Source organism: Lichenostomus cassidix, chromosome 2 (assembly GCF_008360975.1).
Source record: "Lichenostomus cassidix isolate B80296 chromosome 2, HeHo_3.0, whole genome shotgun sequence".
Classification (NCBI taxonomy): domain Eukaryota; kingdom Metazoa; phylum Chordata; class Aves; order Passeriformes; family Meliphagidae; genus Lichenostomus; species Lichenostomus cassidix.
Window position 1 is genome coordinate 115,297,475 of NC_139482.1, and position 16,021 is coordinate 115,313,495.

The 16,021-nt window shown below is 39.5% G+C and overlaps 1 long non-coding RNA gene across 2 annotated transcripts; it reads right to left on the minus strand.

Annotated features, from left to right (window-relative positions):
• Nucleotides 1-4,443: 4,443 nt before the first annotated feature.
• On the minus strand, nucleotides 4,444-9,475 carry LOC146442043 (uncharacterized). 2 transcript variants are annotated; one of them, XR_014850127.1, is made up of 4 exons: nucleotides 9,299-9,475; nucleotides 7,642-7,677; nucleotides 6,356-6,489; nucleotides 5,557-6,083 (listed from the first exon to the last, which is right to left on the minus strand). It is a non-coding gene; the product is annotated as an uncharacterized LOC146442043 (long non-coding RNA). The 2 variants fall into 2 exon arrangements; XR_014850128.1 differs by lacking the exons at nucleotides 5,557-6,083; nucleotides 6,356-6,489 and adding an exon at nucleotides 4,444-4,837.
• Between the last annotated feature and the right edge of the window lie 6,546 nt (nucleotides 9,476-16,021).

Consider the following 16,021-nt stretch of genomic DNA (forward strand, 5'->3'; position numbering starts at 1 on the left):
AAATTATTCATCTCATGGGCTCTTCTTTTGTGCTTCATGATGTTCAACTCCTTTCAGGTTTAGAGACTAAGGTGATATTCTTAATGCCCTGTGTCTCAGAACATATGAGATAATTTAACTTTATTCAACCACTTCAATAAAAATCAACCAATGAAATACTATTGAAATAAATGTTGAACCTTGTTCCTAAATAGTCCATGGGGCCATGTCTTAAAAGAAATCAATAATAATGCAGATATGCTGGACTTTAGTCAAGTGAATTGATTTTTTACTTAAAAATAGCAAGTAATTTGACTTGTGTCTTCTTGAAACAGCAGGAAAATGAAACAATATTTCGTGATCAATATCATACACATACATTAATTTTGGAATCAAATGTGTTGAGTAAGCATTGTACCTACTGTGAATATCTATATTTATTGGAGGTGATAGGAAGTGTCACCAGGTAAGAGCATCTACAGATATAATAAAGAGAGCAGACCTGCATGCAAAAGTAATTGAAACCTTGACTATATGTAACTATTCATGTTTCCTAGTGAGCAAAATTCTAGAAATTACTGTTAGCTGTAAGACATAGCTAAATCTTCCAGGTAAAGCTTCCAGATATAGCCAGATATAATTATCAGAGTGTAAACACCATTTTTCTAGGGCAGAGAATATGGAAAAGAAGAGCATGCAGTTATAATGTGGTTTTGTATTGTTCTTTGTGACCTGAAGTATCCTCAAGTTGTTTTGGAAACAAAACAAGGTGAATATACTCCTTTTCCCTTATAAAATAAACAGTATTGAAACGAATTAGCTAAAAAGCAGGATATATGTACATTAACAGTCTGGGGTTTAAGGCAGAATCTGCCTTAATTGCAGATTAATTGCATGGAACATCCCTTTTAGGACAGCACCAGCAGCAACCTGAACGCAGCAGCTTTGCTCAGTCTGGGCTGAAGAGGCTGAAGCCTGTCTGGTATCACCTGCTATTTTCAACTTTGATGAAGTTTGTCCACTTTCTACAGTCTAGGAGAAAAATGATTTAATCAGTAGCAGTTTTAACCCTCATGTTCCTGACACTGGTAGTCTGCTTTTTTTCTTACTTCTAATGTAATTAGGGAGAAGACAAACCAGACTTATTCTTCACAGTACTGTTGAATGATCAGAGCCCTCTGGGGTCACCTGCAGGGTATGCTGGCACATAACACATGCTTATAGACTCCTCAATCAGCTTTGAATTTTTTTCTCAGTTTTTTCATCGCTTTATGATTCCAAGAAATATGAAAATTAACATCACAAAAAGAATGAGGGAGTGAAGTCTCTTGCATCCAGGTTAAGACATGCTTGAATGAAGATCCATTGAATTAGTCAAAGGCTCCTCTGCAGACTCTTCTGAAGACAAAGTCCACACAGACACTTCCTTGGAAGCAGACAGGCTTTTCTCTGTTTTAAACAGGATGCTGTGCTAGATGGACCATGTGTCTCATCCACCATGGCAGTTTTTGTGCTCTTGCATGCTCTGGGGACGCTTCAGTAACTGTCTTAGGAATCTGGAACCAAATATGACAATGAATCCTAAAAAAAGTGCTCTGCATAGATATGTTACAGAATTTGCCTGTGGCCAGCAACACTGACCATGTTTCCTGACATGAGAAAGATGAGCACTGGCAGTGTATCAGGGAAAGAGGCTGATAGGGCTTGCAGAAGAAGCATCCTGAATAGAAGCAGCATGAGTGTCATCTAAAGAGACTAAAAAAAAGGAGAATGAGTCTGAGAAGAACTGAATTAATAGAGGCAAAAGTTAAAATCTCTATTCTTAAAATGATGTTAAAATGTCTGAGTGCTTCATGCATTTCAGACCTCTCTAATCTATTTCCTTAGCTGGATTTTATAGTTTTAGATAAGTTATGTTGCCTCTGTTTGAAGGGAGGTGGTGAAGTATTATGTTAAAATAAAATTTTAAATTATTTTTTAACTGGTAGATGACTCCAAATATAGATTATGCCTTCATGTGTGTTAATCTTAGGCTAATATTCATAGCAACTAATATTATTTAACCCTTGTAAACAGCCAATCCTGGTGCTATTTATGTGATCTGGTCTTTACCAAAATTTGGAAAAGGGAATCTTTTTTCAGGAAAATTAATCCAAATAATAGTTTTCACCTCCAAATCTCCCACGTTGTATTTAAAGCCTGCCCTTTCCCTTTCTAGATATAGCATCCTGCAAACACTGGGAATCTCTGCTGCTGCCCTTCCAGCACTGTTCTTCAACAGGGATAACTATCCAGGTTCCCAATACGGTAGCCTATATGTTGTTTACTCTTGCCATTTTATGCAAGAGGGGTAATCCAATGCTATCTGGAGTTACAGAGAAAGCCTCAGCTCCTGGATCCACACAACTGGGTTTTAGCTACCATTTAGGACCGAAAAATATTCTCTCTCTCCTAGTCAGACAGAAAAGTTTCAAATTATGATAAAATGTGTTTGGAAATCAAAAGTATTCAATAAATATAATAGTCAGAAAGTGTAGACTTCTTGATATTTGAAGCAAGTTTGTGCTTACACATAATAGATATTAAATGATTTTTGTGATCTAGACTGGTGATACTATATATATCCAAGGATTATAGACAGTTAGCTACCTTTGCCTTTTTGTTCTGAACAATGTGACATCCCAGAATGTGTTGTATACATGTTTTTGGTGTCACTGTGTACACTTCCCTGAGTTTTTTACCCTGATTGATGGTACATGGAATCGTGAATTGTTGTTGTTGAGCAGCTAGCAGAGTAATGAATGCATCAGTTTTCAGTGGCAAGAAGGAATGACCTTTATTGTTTTGATTTCATTACATATATAGAGTTCTCAAAAGTCACCCAGATTGGTCAGTCAGAAGCCTTCCCCCAGGCCTGATTGGCTAGGCCTGCACTGCCCAAGTTCTGGGACACTGTTCCAACAACATCCAAACTTTATCTTTATTTATAAAACACGAGACAATTTCTCATGGGAAAAACCTGTGCTAGCCACAGTGAATGGATTGCGCCAAGCATCTTTTCATGTGTGAGTATCATGTGGGGAAAATAATCTGTAAAACTTAATCTGTAAATGGGGATCAACAGAAGACAGTTCTAAAAAAGAGGATGTGCCCATAACTATTTTCGGTGCTGCTGCTGCCATGCACTAAACAGCAGCTTCTTTGAAGAAAAAGGCACTTGACAAAATTAGTATATTCATAATTTTACTTGGTAACAGAATACCACAGTAAACTGACCTCAATTACATTTATTGTTAATGAAACCATCGCAGAACTACATAGTGATGATGAATACAGTACAATATCTTGAATATGATTTTAGGGGAAAACCCCCTTTTTACATCACTCACTTTACCATTTCCATGATCATTTGGTATTCTACCTCAGTCATCTGAGATTCTCTCCTGGCACGTGATGAGGTGGCACCATGCCCAGAGAGGCAGCAGCTCTTGTTTAGTCTTTTCCTTGCATGCCTTGGAATGAGTTCTCTAATGAAGCTTACTAATTTGCATTTTGATATTTTACCTTCCCCCATTCCTTTTCCCCCCTCCATCCCCCTTCTACTTTTCTTCCTTACTTGGAGAATTTCAAGATAGCTTTTCAGGGGGGATTGTTTTCCATGCTTTCATCTCTACCTCCCTCAGCTGCGCTATTGTAGATGGCTTTGTTTTTCTTTAATGGATTTTCTTGTAGTGGTGAATAATTGTTTGGTTCACTGCTTCGTTTTTCATGCTTCATTTGCCTCATGTTCAAACTTTTGCACTCCCTTGAGCAATTCACTTTTGTTGCTCCTGCTTTGCTCTGCAGCCTGTGGCTAAGAAGAGTGCTCAGCCTGGAGCTCAGGCTGAGGCTTCTCAAGGCAGCAGCTGTGCCTTCTTTACTTCTGGTTTGCTGGTTTCTGTAGCATGAAAACATAATTTTGCTTGTGGTGTTTTGTACAGCTAGCTGGTGATAAGGAGCATGGAGCAGGTGGGTTGGCCTTTAGCAGCTCAGGGGATTGGCAGCTGGTGGCAGTAGAACAAGCAGGAATTTCTTGTCTTTGTGACAAAAGCCAGAGCATGAACTCAGAAGACAGGTAACACCTATGGGCTGGTTGGATTTCTCTTCGCTTGTCTTTAGATCCTACTTTCAAGTATTACTCAGTAATTGCGGGTCCTTTCTAATATAAATGACCTTAAGTAACATGTCACCATAGGCATTACCATACATGTAATTATTTCTTCTTAAAAATGTGCTAAAACAGGAAAAAAACCATAAACTCATGCAGTAATAGGGATCCTGACTTTCTAGATAAGTTGAGAGGTTGCATCTAGTTGAAGTGCTGGGACTACATACTCATTCTGGCCCTTTCAAAGTGACCACAGTCCTGGGTGGATTTTGTACTTCCAGTTCTCTCCAGATCATTTTTACTGGGCACTTTTTCACATGAAAATCAGGGCAGAGGATGGGGTAAGAATTTCCTACGCACTTTGGTTTGATTGAGAGGTAGGTCTGGTCCCCTGATGTCCACAGGCATCTGAGTGTTATGTTTCATTGAGGATAAGCAGTGTTGACCAAACACTTCATGTAGTGCCTGCTCTGAATTACAGTATTTTTCCATAAGGTTACCAGCTACTTGAAGAATTTGGTCAGGTACTACAAAAATGATTGCAGAATAATGACATTTCAACACCTACTTTTGCCCTTTTCTCCACAATATTTCTTGTAGCAGATGCCAGCTCCAGGGAGTATACATGGATGTCAAAATTCAAATTGTAGGCACATTGTGTATTTGCTTCTTTTCCAGGTACCATAGGCTAAATCATGCAGTTTAATCACTCTGAAAGGGAACAAAATAAGAACAATAAGATTCCAGCCAAATTTAGGCAAAAAGATCCATTTACTTGATTATAGTAATACACACAATGTGCCTATGCATCATTAGGATGTGATCACATCAAATTATATGCTTGTATCTGTTCACTGTGGAACCCAGAGATCCATATTTTCATTTGCAAGAAATGCTTTTATTTGAACATTTGAAGGCAATGTATGTATGCAAATTAAAAATCCAATATTATGGTGTTTGAAAAAAACCCATCTCTAACAAACCAAGCAGTTGATTTAGACTTTCTCGTGATAAATTCTACATTTCAAAGTGATGCTTTGGTTTGTTTTATTTCAGATAAAATATTAAAGCAAATCCCTATGCTAATGTTGCCCCAAGCAAAATACCATGTTTTAAATCTTCCAGAAACAAATAAAGACAGCCTAGAGCTGGCCACAGCCTGGGTCCCACTGAACTGTTAGAGGCAGCAGAGAAGTGCAGATGACAGAAGGACTGTTGGATATGAGTAAACTGCAGGTGACTTTGGGCTGCTAGAAGGTAGATGGAGGGAAGAAAGACTAAATGGCTGCAGTAGTTTAGGAATGGAACCCTGCAATTTAATGTTTCCTCTAAGACTAACCATGTGCCACTTGCTTGCTCCTCCCTTCCCACTCTCCTCCCCCTGCAGCCAGATGGAGAGGAGAAATGGAGGCGCAGAAGGTAAAGATCAATGGTTAATATAGGAACGATTTATTGGAAACAGCAGTGAGATAAAAAATGAGCAACAATAGCAACACTGACAGAGGGTACAAGAAACAAACAATTTGCATGTGAGTTCTCACCCCCAACACCACCCTATGGCTCTCCCTACCACCCTACCCTGACCCAGAAGAAAGCCCTTCCTCTGCCCCTGGAAAATGACCTGAGACGGTGTAGAAGAACCTCCAGAATCTAGCCATGCTCCCTCCTGGCTGCTGCAAAAATTAACCCTGTCCTGGCCAGACATTATCTCTTCAGCCCTCCTTGTGAAATACATAGCTGACTAGAGAGTAGTAACTTAGCCAGGTAGGATGAGGTGTTAAGCAGCCTGCTCTAATGTGTGGCTTCCCTGCTAATTGCAGTGGGGCTGGAAGTAGATGATCTTTGAAGTCCCTTCCAACCCAAATCATTCTATGATTCTTTGTTCACTGGATTTCCCATTCCTTCCTCAGACGAGGTTCATATTAAGCTGAACAGTTCCAAGAGACTTTTTCTGACCCTGAAAGAGAGTACACAGGTCATAATTATGTGGCTTCTTCCATCCCGAAAGTAAAACAAGGAAACTACAGGGATTCTCCATCTGTATATCAACATGGAGTATCCCATGGCATGTGTCACCTTGTGAAGCATTTCAGTGCTGTATGGAGATCACAGTTCTCATGGGCCAAAGCCACTCGTGGCAAGAGAAAATGCAGTTAAACAGTACAAGTTGTCATGGAAACAGCTTGAGCCTGTGTCCTGTCTCTCTTCCATTTCCTGGTATACACAAACCTGTGTGTCCCTGGCCAATTTAAGTGGGTGCTTCCAGTCAGGATCAAGGAAAGTCTGCAGCAGTCCTCTCTGCCAGGGCAATGTACCTTGTACAGGCTTGATGTGAGGTGTAGCCTTCAGGACAGTCCTCAGAGCTGGCAGTGAGACACAGGGTCTTCAGGAGGTTTTGCATAGAGCAAATGAACATATCCCAAGTTGATATAGGAGACATTCAAAATAAAATAAAAAATAAAAAATAAAAAAGCTAGGGTGAGATTGAAACAAATGTCCAAACAAGGTTTAAATATAATTTTAAATTAGGACATAGGTACATGATTGACTTGGTATGAGTACCAATTTACAGGCTATTGCTTCAGCAGCCCACCCCAACAGCCACTGTAGCTTTGCCAATACACCCTCTCGCTGTCACTGAGCTATGTATGTGCCTGAACTCCAAGTTGGCAGAAACAAGAACCTATGCCTAACACCACCTGTCTTCAGGGCTGGAGCTCTTTGGGATGAGCTTATTTCCCCCAGGCCATCATAATGCATAGAATCTAAGGCCATTGAAAGATTTCTTTCCAACTTTCCTTTCCTGATTTATTTGGTTTGGGTATTTTTCCCATGTTATGCTGTTGAAAGTAGAAGATGAAAGGGAAGGGAAAGACAGATGCAAGAAGGAAGCAACCCTTATGTTTCCCAGAGTAAAGCAGCTGCAAGTCTTCTTGACCTTCATGTGGACTGTACAAAAGAAAGACAAAATTGTTCCCCCTGCTCCATGCCCTTTCAATATTGTCAAGGTGGTGGCCCAATTAGTGCTGTGTGCTAGGCATGCAGAATGGCAGGGTTTTATTTAGGCACAAACATTTTCATCTCTGCTGAATGAACAGCAACTAATTCAGACTTCCTCAGACTGCACAACCAGTTCCTATTAACAGTAATTAGAATGAAGTATGTGCATTGAGGGAAAACAGATGTAAATGATGAAGAGATGGCAAGCCTGGTCTCAGTCCCTCCAAACGGTTATCACCACCTTACAGCTTGAAGTGTCTGTCTTTAAAATGCCTTCAGAAGGGTTTGGAAATTGCCTTTGTGGGGTAAAAATTTTGCTATTGGTTCTATCTATGACGATGTTGTCTTATATGTCTGAAAGCGGAGGAAAATTATTTATTACACAAAATATCCATGATACCTGTATAAATACAAACTTTAAGGAAGATATCAGTAAATATTTTTGTTGGATTTTTTCCCTGCTTCTATTGCCAAAAAGACTATATAAAAAACAGCAGTGTAAAACCACTTCCTACCTTCCTGTAACAGGATTAGCTTATTTCACAAGGGGTCTGTAAAAAATTGAAAAAACTGCATTCAAAAGTCAGTCTAACATTAACCAGTTAAAAAAAATAATGTCTCAGTTATGGTTTCATTTCAACATAATTTATAATAAGGATCCATCCAAAGTAAGGATGAGTAGATGGATAAATCACCCTCTGAACAAGGTAACTCAGAATGCATGCTTAGCTTTTAGTTGTTACCATTGATTCAGACAAATCTCAGCCTAAATTTTTGAGAGTGGGTATCACATGACACACAGATGTTTGATTTTGCCCTAAAAGTGCCTTTCATTTAAATTTTGGTTACCTTTCTTCACAGTCTTTGGAGGACAGAGCCTCTGCATGCTCACTCATCTTGGAGGCCCCTAAGAAGACAACCTGGGTGAAATACTAGTTGTGTATTACCACAGAGATTCTTCTTGCCCTGTTAATGTAAATGATCACATCCATTAATATTCACAGGGTTAAGATGTGATCCTAATTCTCTACAATGCTGCACCTTTTTAGGGTTAGCTTCTTAAAATCAAGAGGAGCTAGCTGGTTCAGAGCCCATTTCTTCCCTGTCTCAGATAGAAGGGAACATAAACAGATGTGCTGGACAGCTGCAGCAAAAGCATGTGAACAGTTTTGAAGCACACTATCTTGCCTTGGCTAATCATGTGTAGTACTAGGGTGTCATTTAGTAATCTAAAAATAAACACTTTTATCAACGTCCAGTTTTACTCTAGTAATGGAGGAAGTAATCTATAGACAAAATTTGCACTCACCTAACACCTGAATGAGAACACATATGACAAAATAAGACTCAGACCTGATTTTGAAAAAAAAAAAAAAAACCAAACCAACAAAACACCACTGGGCTTGTTGTTAGCTACTGCTTTCTTCTCCCAAGTACTGTAATTGAACAATCTTTATTTTCACAGAAGTGCTATTCCACACAAGCTCTTAGTGCCTGAGGATCAATGAGAGACGTTGGAAGGTGAAATTTAGACTGACAGAAGAAAAAAGGGTTTTTGCAGCCCATTCCATTATTTTTAAATAAATGACCTTAATGCATGCTTTAAGCAGGAGCTAGCCTTGAAGAATGGCAATGGTAAAAGCACTGCCAGCTGGACTGGAACATGGACTCTTTGTTCCAAATATTACGTATTTATTCTGGATCCAAATGAATATAGTATTTTTTTCCATGCTTTAATAATGAAATGAATGCCTGCCCTCCCCCAGGGAACTGACACTGACCAAGAGGGAAGCAGTTGTCAGACACTGCCTGCAGCAAAGCTTACAGCTGCTCCAGATCAAGCCGCACTGAAGAAAAGACTATTAGGTCTCTGGGGATGCAGATAATAGACAAAAATGATAAAGTATGTGGACAAAAGTAGAGGACAGTAGTGCTTTCTGGGATTAAGAAGCAGGCAAAAAATGGTTTTGTTATACCCTGCAAAATGATTGCTGACTCTCATTTTAGGATGACCCCTGACCTGAAGGAAAATAATGGATGGCCCATCTGCTTCATACACAGGAATCCTCAGGCACCATTTTGTCCTATTATGTCAAAACTGGTATTAGAATTACGAATGTGTTACCATTTGTCTTTCCTTTGTTACATGAAACAAAGGTACCAGATACTTACCAAAACCCTCCTGCAAGTTGCTCCTCCTGCACAGGGATGAGATAGAGGCAGATCCTCCCCATGCAGTCTTGCTCCTCACTCTGTTTTCATTAGGGAGGAAGCCATCCATCTCAGCTGGGAGCAGGCATTGCTCCAATGAGCCACGGACAGCCTGGGAGCTGCTAATAGGATAGGGAGGCTTTCATTACTGGGCTACTCATCTGAAGCTGGGCCAGCTGGGGAGAGACTGAAGGGCATTACTGTTTATCAGCTGTGGGAAATAGATGAGAGAATCTCTGTTCTGCTGTCTATCTCTCATCACCAACAACATTTCCAGCTCTCTCAGCATTTGAGCAAGTGTTTTATGAGAATCTGAACTATTTTCCCCCAGTAGCAGCACTGTTCAGGCTGATGTTGAACCATGTTGAACAAGGAGGTTGCACTGGAGTTCCTACATTATAACTCTCTGGTGCTACGTGCAATTCCATGGCCTTCAACCCTGGAGCTTTTACAAGATACCAGAACCAAAATTTTGGATTTGGTGCTTACATATGACATTTCTTTCACAAATTGAAGAGGGCATCCACAATTCCAAGTGACTTCACTGATGCTCAAGAGGGGCAATTGGTTTATTTTTGCAGACATAAAAAGAGGAACATAGCAATAACGAAACAGTGTTCCTTGGATCATAACATTCACACAAACAGGAAACAGTTCTTGTATCTGCATGGGTTTCAGTGCATTTTTATTATTCTTTCATCTGTTGTAGGATAGATCTTGTAGGACTGATCCAGGATACCAGGATGTGGCATTGCTCATAGAGAACAGCACAGTGATCTTCACTTGCAGGAATTGAGTCACCATGCACATTGCCTAAAGTGTCCCTGTGTTTGTACTTTCTACACAATCTGTTCCTCACGGTGCTATTGCTGGGAGCATTTGTTCTGATTATCTCTTGCATGCAACCTTCATCCCATCCTTTAGCCTGCAGCAACCTTGGGCAGATAGAAGTAAATTGGCTACCAGCTGTAATACCAAGCCTTCTGTGTCTCCTCCTGGTTGCCCAAATGCCCCCTCCCGCATCATCCGGCACCTGTAAGGATGCAGGCAAAGATTTCTCCATAAGGAGAAAAAGAGCCAGCATGGTTTCCAAAGGCATGGCAGCAAGGTATAATCAAACCTGCCAAGTACCTCAGAGGATTATTATTTCAATTTCCTTTTTTGTAATTGGGAGCAGACAAGTTGCAGAACACCTTTGTGTGATGTACACTAGTGAAATCATCATCACTCGCGTAATATCGCTCACTATTAAGGAACTGCTTTGGCTATTGATAGGAAAGGGAAGACAGCACAGGAATGCAGCTTCTGGCCTGAACTCACCAGGCATCCATGGCACTGCTTCATGCAATGCAGGACCAACAGCTTGTTTTCGTGCTGTGTTGATTCTGAAAACTGTGACTAGCCCAGTGGCCTGGTAACTGTTTGTGGATGACCTGAGAGAGAGATTAAGAGAGAGACAGGCAGAATAAACCCCAAACAAGCACAGAATTTAAGGGAACAGTCCATCATAATTCCCAATGTACACCTGGGTCAGTATGCCAAGCTGTATCTGGGATACCAGACAGCAACTCTAGAATTTCACTCAGATAAATGTCCCTAGCTATGATGTCACTATATAATTACATTTAGTTGATGTGGGGTGACAGCTAGAGGGATCTGACTCATTTGTCAGCTTCAAAACAAAGCTCAGTAACAATACTTTGCATTTCCATAAAGTGTTCGTGTCTGGAGCAGAGAATGCACTTAGTGATTCAGCAGCATGTTCATTCAGGAGATCCATTTTTCAGGTATTAGGAAGTTTAAATGCATAGAAGTTAAATAACTTGTCTGAATTCACACCAGGGTTCTGACTCAGAGCTGAGAATATAATTTAGAATAACCAAGACTGCATCTTGCTTTTAGCCACTAACCAACAACCTGGTTTTAAATTGTTTTTGCTTTTGGATTAAAAGATAAAAACTCAGTGTAACTTATGATACATAGCTAACTTGATTTCAATGCAAAATCCTAAATGCCATTCAGTTGTTTCACTTCCTGAGATCAATAAAAAGCTAAATATATCATAGTGTTAGTGATTTAGAGGAGTATGAATCACTTGCACTAAGAAGGCATAACATGCATGCTGGCATTTCAATACTACATTTCTCAGTAAATAACAAATCCTATCCTCCAGATGTGTAAAACCAGTGACAAAAGCTGTGATGCCATTACAAAGCAGCAGTTCTTGTGTTGTAACAGCTGCCCATTGACCATAGCACTTTGCTTCCTTCTCTATTGGGCCACAAAAAATAAACCAAAAACTTTTCTCTGAGACACAGTTGGTCCTGGCTTGATACCTCAACACATGAGGATTTACAGATCCCATATCCCAGGGTCACCTCAGGCTGAGGTGCAGATGCTCCTCTTTTCAGGAATTTACTGTGCTATTTGCCTTCAGTGCAGTCCTGTGACAGCAATCCACAGAGGCTAATTGTACATCGTAGAAAATGCAGTACTTGTACTGTTTTATGTCTGTTGCATTTCAGTATGGATATTTCTTGTCTTCATCACAATCTATAGGCCAAGCAATGTTCAAATGCCTGTTTTTCATATTGTGATGTTTCATGTGCTCAGGACATTTCCTCTCTCAGTTGTACCTTTCTCTTTTAATTTGTTCCTTGTCCTCCTCATAGCTTTAACCTTCACATTATCCTACCACAGACCTTTTCTGCATTTGCTAGGATCTTTTTGAGACAAAAATCATCAATCGGGATTATGATATTTACCATAAATCTTTATTCATATGATACTGTTTTAAAAACTGCCACTGATTTCCACAGAGCTTTGACATAACTAACTGTATTCATTGAAACCAAATTTCTCTGTTTTCATCCTATATGGTTATTTACTCTATGTTGAATTTTCTACATAGTGCAAAATCCTCTGTAACTGTCTTTGCTTATTCAAATAATGACCAATATCTGTTAAATTTCTCTTTTTGCATTTATTGATCCTCATTCTGCAGATGTTTAGCAATGAACTCATAGAACTGATCTACAGAGTGTCACAAATGAACTCTGGATCAAACCTCATTATTGATTCTTACTGCAGTGCTTTTTAAGCTTTAAGCAAACATATATGTTGCTTTCCAAAATGGTGGAAATCTTTGAACTTAGAGTGTGGGTGCCTTAAACACCAGCTAGTATTCAGCCTGCTCTGTCCAATAGCTCACAAATGTAAAAACAGGGAAAATTGACAGCATCTTTAGGTGACAGCGTGCATCTGTTCTTCAATGTGTTCAAGATGCAAGATTCACTCATCCAAAAGTGAAGCCTTTCTCATGTCTTTTTAAATCTTGGCACAGTGTTCTTCCTGGGAATTATTGGCTGACTGGGATAAGTGGCCTTTGCCTCAAGTATCAACTCTTCCCACTTCTCCATCAATTCACTGAACCTGTCCTGAACCTCCTGTGTTATTACTAAGTAGGAATGATTGTTTTAAATGTTAATATATATGACTACTCATTTACAATGTGCTAAATTTATGACATGAAGCATACTCCAATTACTGTTTCTAATAACCTCACCATAAAAGTGATATTTCCCTGAAAATTAATGACAGAATAATTTCTATAATGAAAGATAAATTTTGGTGTGGTTACAAAAAGTAATATGTCTCCTTTCCTCTTTTAACATAAAGATTCTGCAAGTAACCAATATGAGAAAACTAAACAGAGGTCCTCACCTTTCAGTTGCCATTCACCACAGGTTTGTGATCAAGTGTAAAACTGGAAGGATGCAGAAAGGAATCAACCTGAAGTATTCAGGTTCCTCTTTTCTCATTTGCTCATGTCTCTTTTGCTTTGAAATTATTTCCATTATCCCAAAGATCTTCCATAATGAAATCAATTTGGTTTAATGCTTGCAAGAAATCAAGTTCTAGTAAGCAGTATTATAGATAAGAAAAAAATGGATGTCTCTCAACATAAGCAGACTGATGAATGCAAAGAAAAAGTTTTTTTAAGCCCCATTTCTATATCCATTTCTTCTTGTATCTTTGGTACAAGGAACTGTGACCTAAGGGTTTGTGCCTTATCCTCTGAAACTCTGTCCACAGCAGCCACTCTGAAACCCAAGGAACAGGGTGTTCACTGCTGTTAAAAGCAATTTGGCAGTTCTTTGGAGCAGCCTGTGGTAGATGTTTTCTTTTCCCACATGTCCCTGGCTGTAAAGCTACCAGCAATAATGCACTGTGTTGAAAACAGCCCAGCACAAGGGTATTGCAGCACAGCACACCAGCATGTTCTGTATTGTAGCAGTTGAAAGATTGATAGTACTTTTTTTTGGTTACATTTACAGTGACTGAGGAGTGACAAGCGACATTCTGAGGATTGTACTCTTTCTCAGCTTCAACGTGTCCCCAGTTTTTAGAGTCTCAGCTAATGCCTGACTTTGTATCCTCTGTGATACACAACCCTGCTCAGTGCTCTGCTGGGAGTTGTGTAAGTTTACACCATTTTGAACAAGCAGCACATAACAGGCCATACTGGCTGGTTATTTGACTATTGTGAAATGGCTATAACTGTGTGATGGTATAGTTGTGACTATTGTAGTCAGTTTGGTATTAATCAAAGTGGCAGCCTGCTGCTCATGCTGGAATTTACTGACAACATTTAACATGGAAGAAAACTGAAGGAGTAGGCCTAGAGCAATTAGTAGGGTTCTAACATTTTATGTGTTTAATATAAGATAGAAATTTCTAGTCTGCTTCCTGAGACTTAACTTGTGGAATCTGTCAGAACTCTTTAGGTTTGATTTTCCTGAATTTAAGACAGGGGTAGAGTAGTTTCATCTAATAATTGTGTTTATTTTTGCAGCCAGAATGAATACCTTTCCATCGTGGCTTCACATATGCTAAGATGTATATGTTTGAATATTCTGAATCCACATCAAGTATTACCTCATGCCTACAGCCAGGTTCAGCCGACCCAGCATTTGCCAATCCAGCCATCTGAAATCCTTTCCACAGTGATAAACCACAGACACAGGCAGATGCAGCTGCTTTTTGGCTGCTGTGAATAAGGATGTTGGACAGGCATCAGATGGGGAGAGGCACTTTATTGTGTGATGTTTTCTGTCCCTTTTGTGGCAGACAGGAAGGGAACAAAGTATTTCTTCATTGTCCAATGCATTTATGCATTGTGCCATGACAATGTCAGGAAAGTAGTGGGATGAAGTACATATTTTTGTAACAGAGGGAAGCAGCCTGGAGGAGGCTGCTTATCTGATCCAGTTTTTTTCTGTGTTCATGTCCTACAGTTCATTTGATCAGACGACACAGCACTACCTAGTGCTGTAGCTGTTTTTACAGTACCTCACAGGAGATTTCTGAGCTGAAATCTTATTGCCTAGTTTGATTTCAGAACCTGCTGTTCCCTTTGTGAATACACTGTAAAATTCTCCTCACACATTTTTATATGGAGGGATGCTCTTCCAGGGATACTTCTAGAGGTTGTAGTAGCCCATCCCTCCTTGTCCCTCACTACACTGAATTTTAAGAGGCCTTAAAGGACATATGTTAAATGATTCCCCAGATGTTTGAGAAATGCAGAATTCAACACTGTTTTTAAAGTGAGTTCTGAGGGCACATTGCTGAGCTGTCCCCATCTGAAATCTCACATTTCCTCCATTCAGACTTCCAAAATTAGGCAGTGCCTGCAGAGAGACCACCCAACTTTCAAAACCACCACTGGTTCTTAAGAGTCCATAAAATCTACAGCTGACTTCTGGTCTCCATTTTGGAGACCTAAATAAGCTGCATTTTTAATGTGAATTTATAATTTATAAGAATCTTTATCTGCTGTACCAGGTGCTACAGCGATAAAGTAAGATAATCCTGAGGCAAGATTCCAGCTCTATTGACACATGAACAAAAGGCTTGTTAGATAAATACAGATAAGAGATTCAAATACAAATACAAGCAAATACACGCAAGCCAGATGATGTCAGTGCAGAGAGACATTTGAGGTGAGCTGAGCTGAACAGCATCCTTTTGCAATAACCTGCATAGCTGTAGCTTAATTTTTCATCTCCTTTCCTGGATAGAATAGTAAGGCATTTGTTATTATTAAAGGTGTTTTTATTCATCACTATGCTTTCCTCAAGGCCAGACAGGAAGAGCAGATCCATTCAAAGAGATGTCTCCTAGAGACGTGGAGAGGCAGCAATGCATCACATCACAAGAGAGCACCTCATTCTCAGGGTGTAAAGTTTTAGTCAAGATGTAATATGGCATCGAATCCATGCCTTGAGATAGTCAACACTGAGTCTTTGTCAACAAGTGAACTTCTTTTTGTTTTATTTTATTTTGTTTTCAGAAGAGAAAAAAAAAGAAGAAAAATTCTAAGTTTTTATACTGTGGTCTTTTCGAGGACTTAGGGTTGGGATTTTTGGTGGGGGGAGAAGTTGTTTTGGGGTTTTAAAATTAAATAATGCTTTGTATTGCTTCGGATGAAACCTCTTGTTTTCCATGCTGGTAAAGTTAGGCTAACCAGATTATAGATGCTGAAGTCTTCAAACCCCTTGAATATATGAGGATTTGACCAATGATTCTTCCATCTTTTGTAATGCTACATTCTTCAGGCTGCTTAACCATTAGTGTGTTCAGGAAGATCCTCACCAACTTCCTCTTCAATTTATATCATCT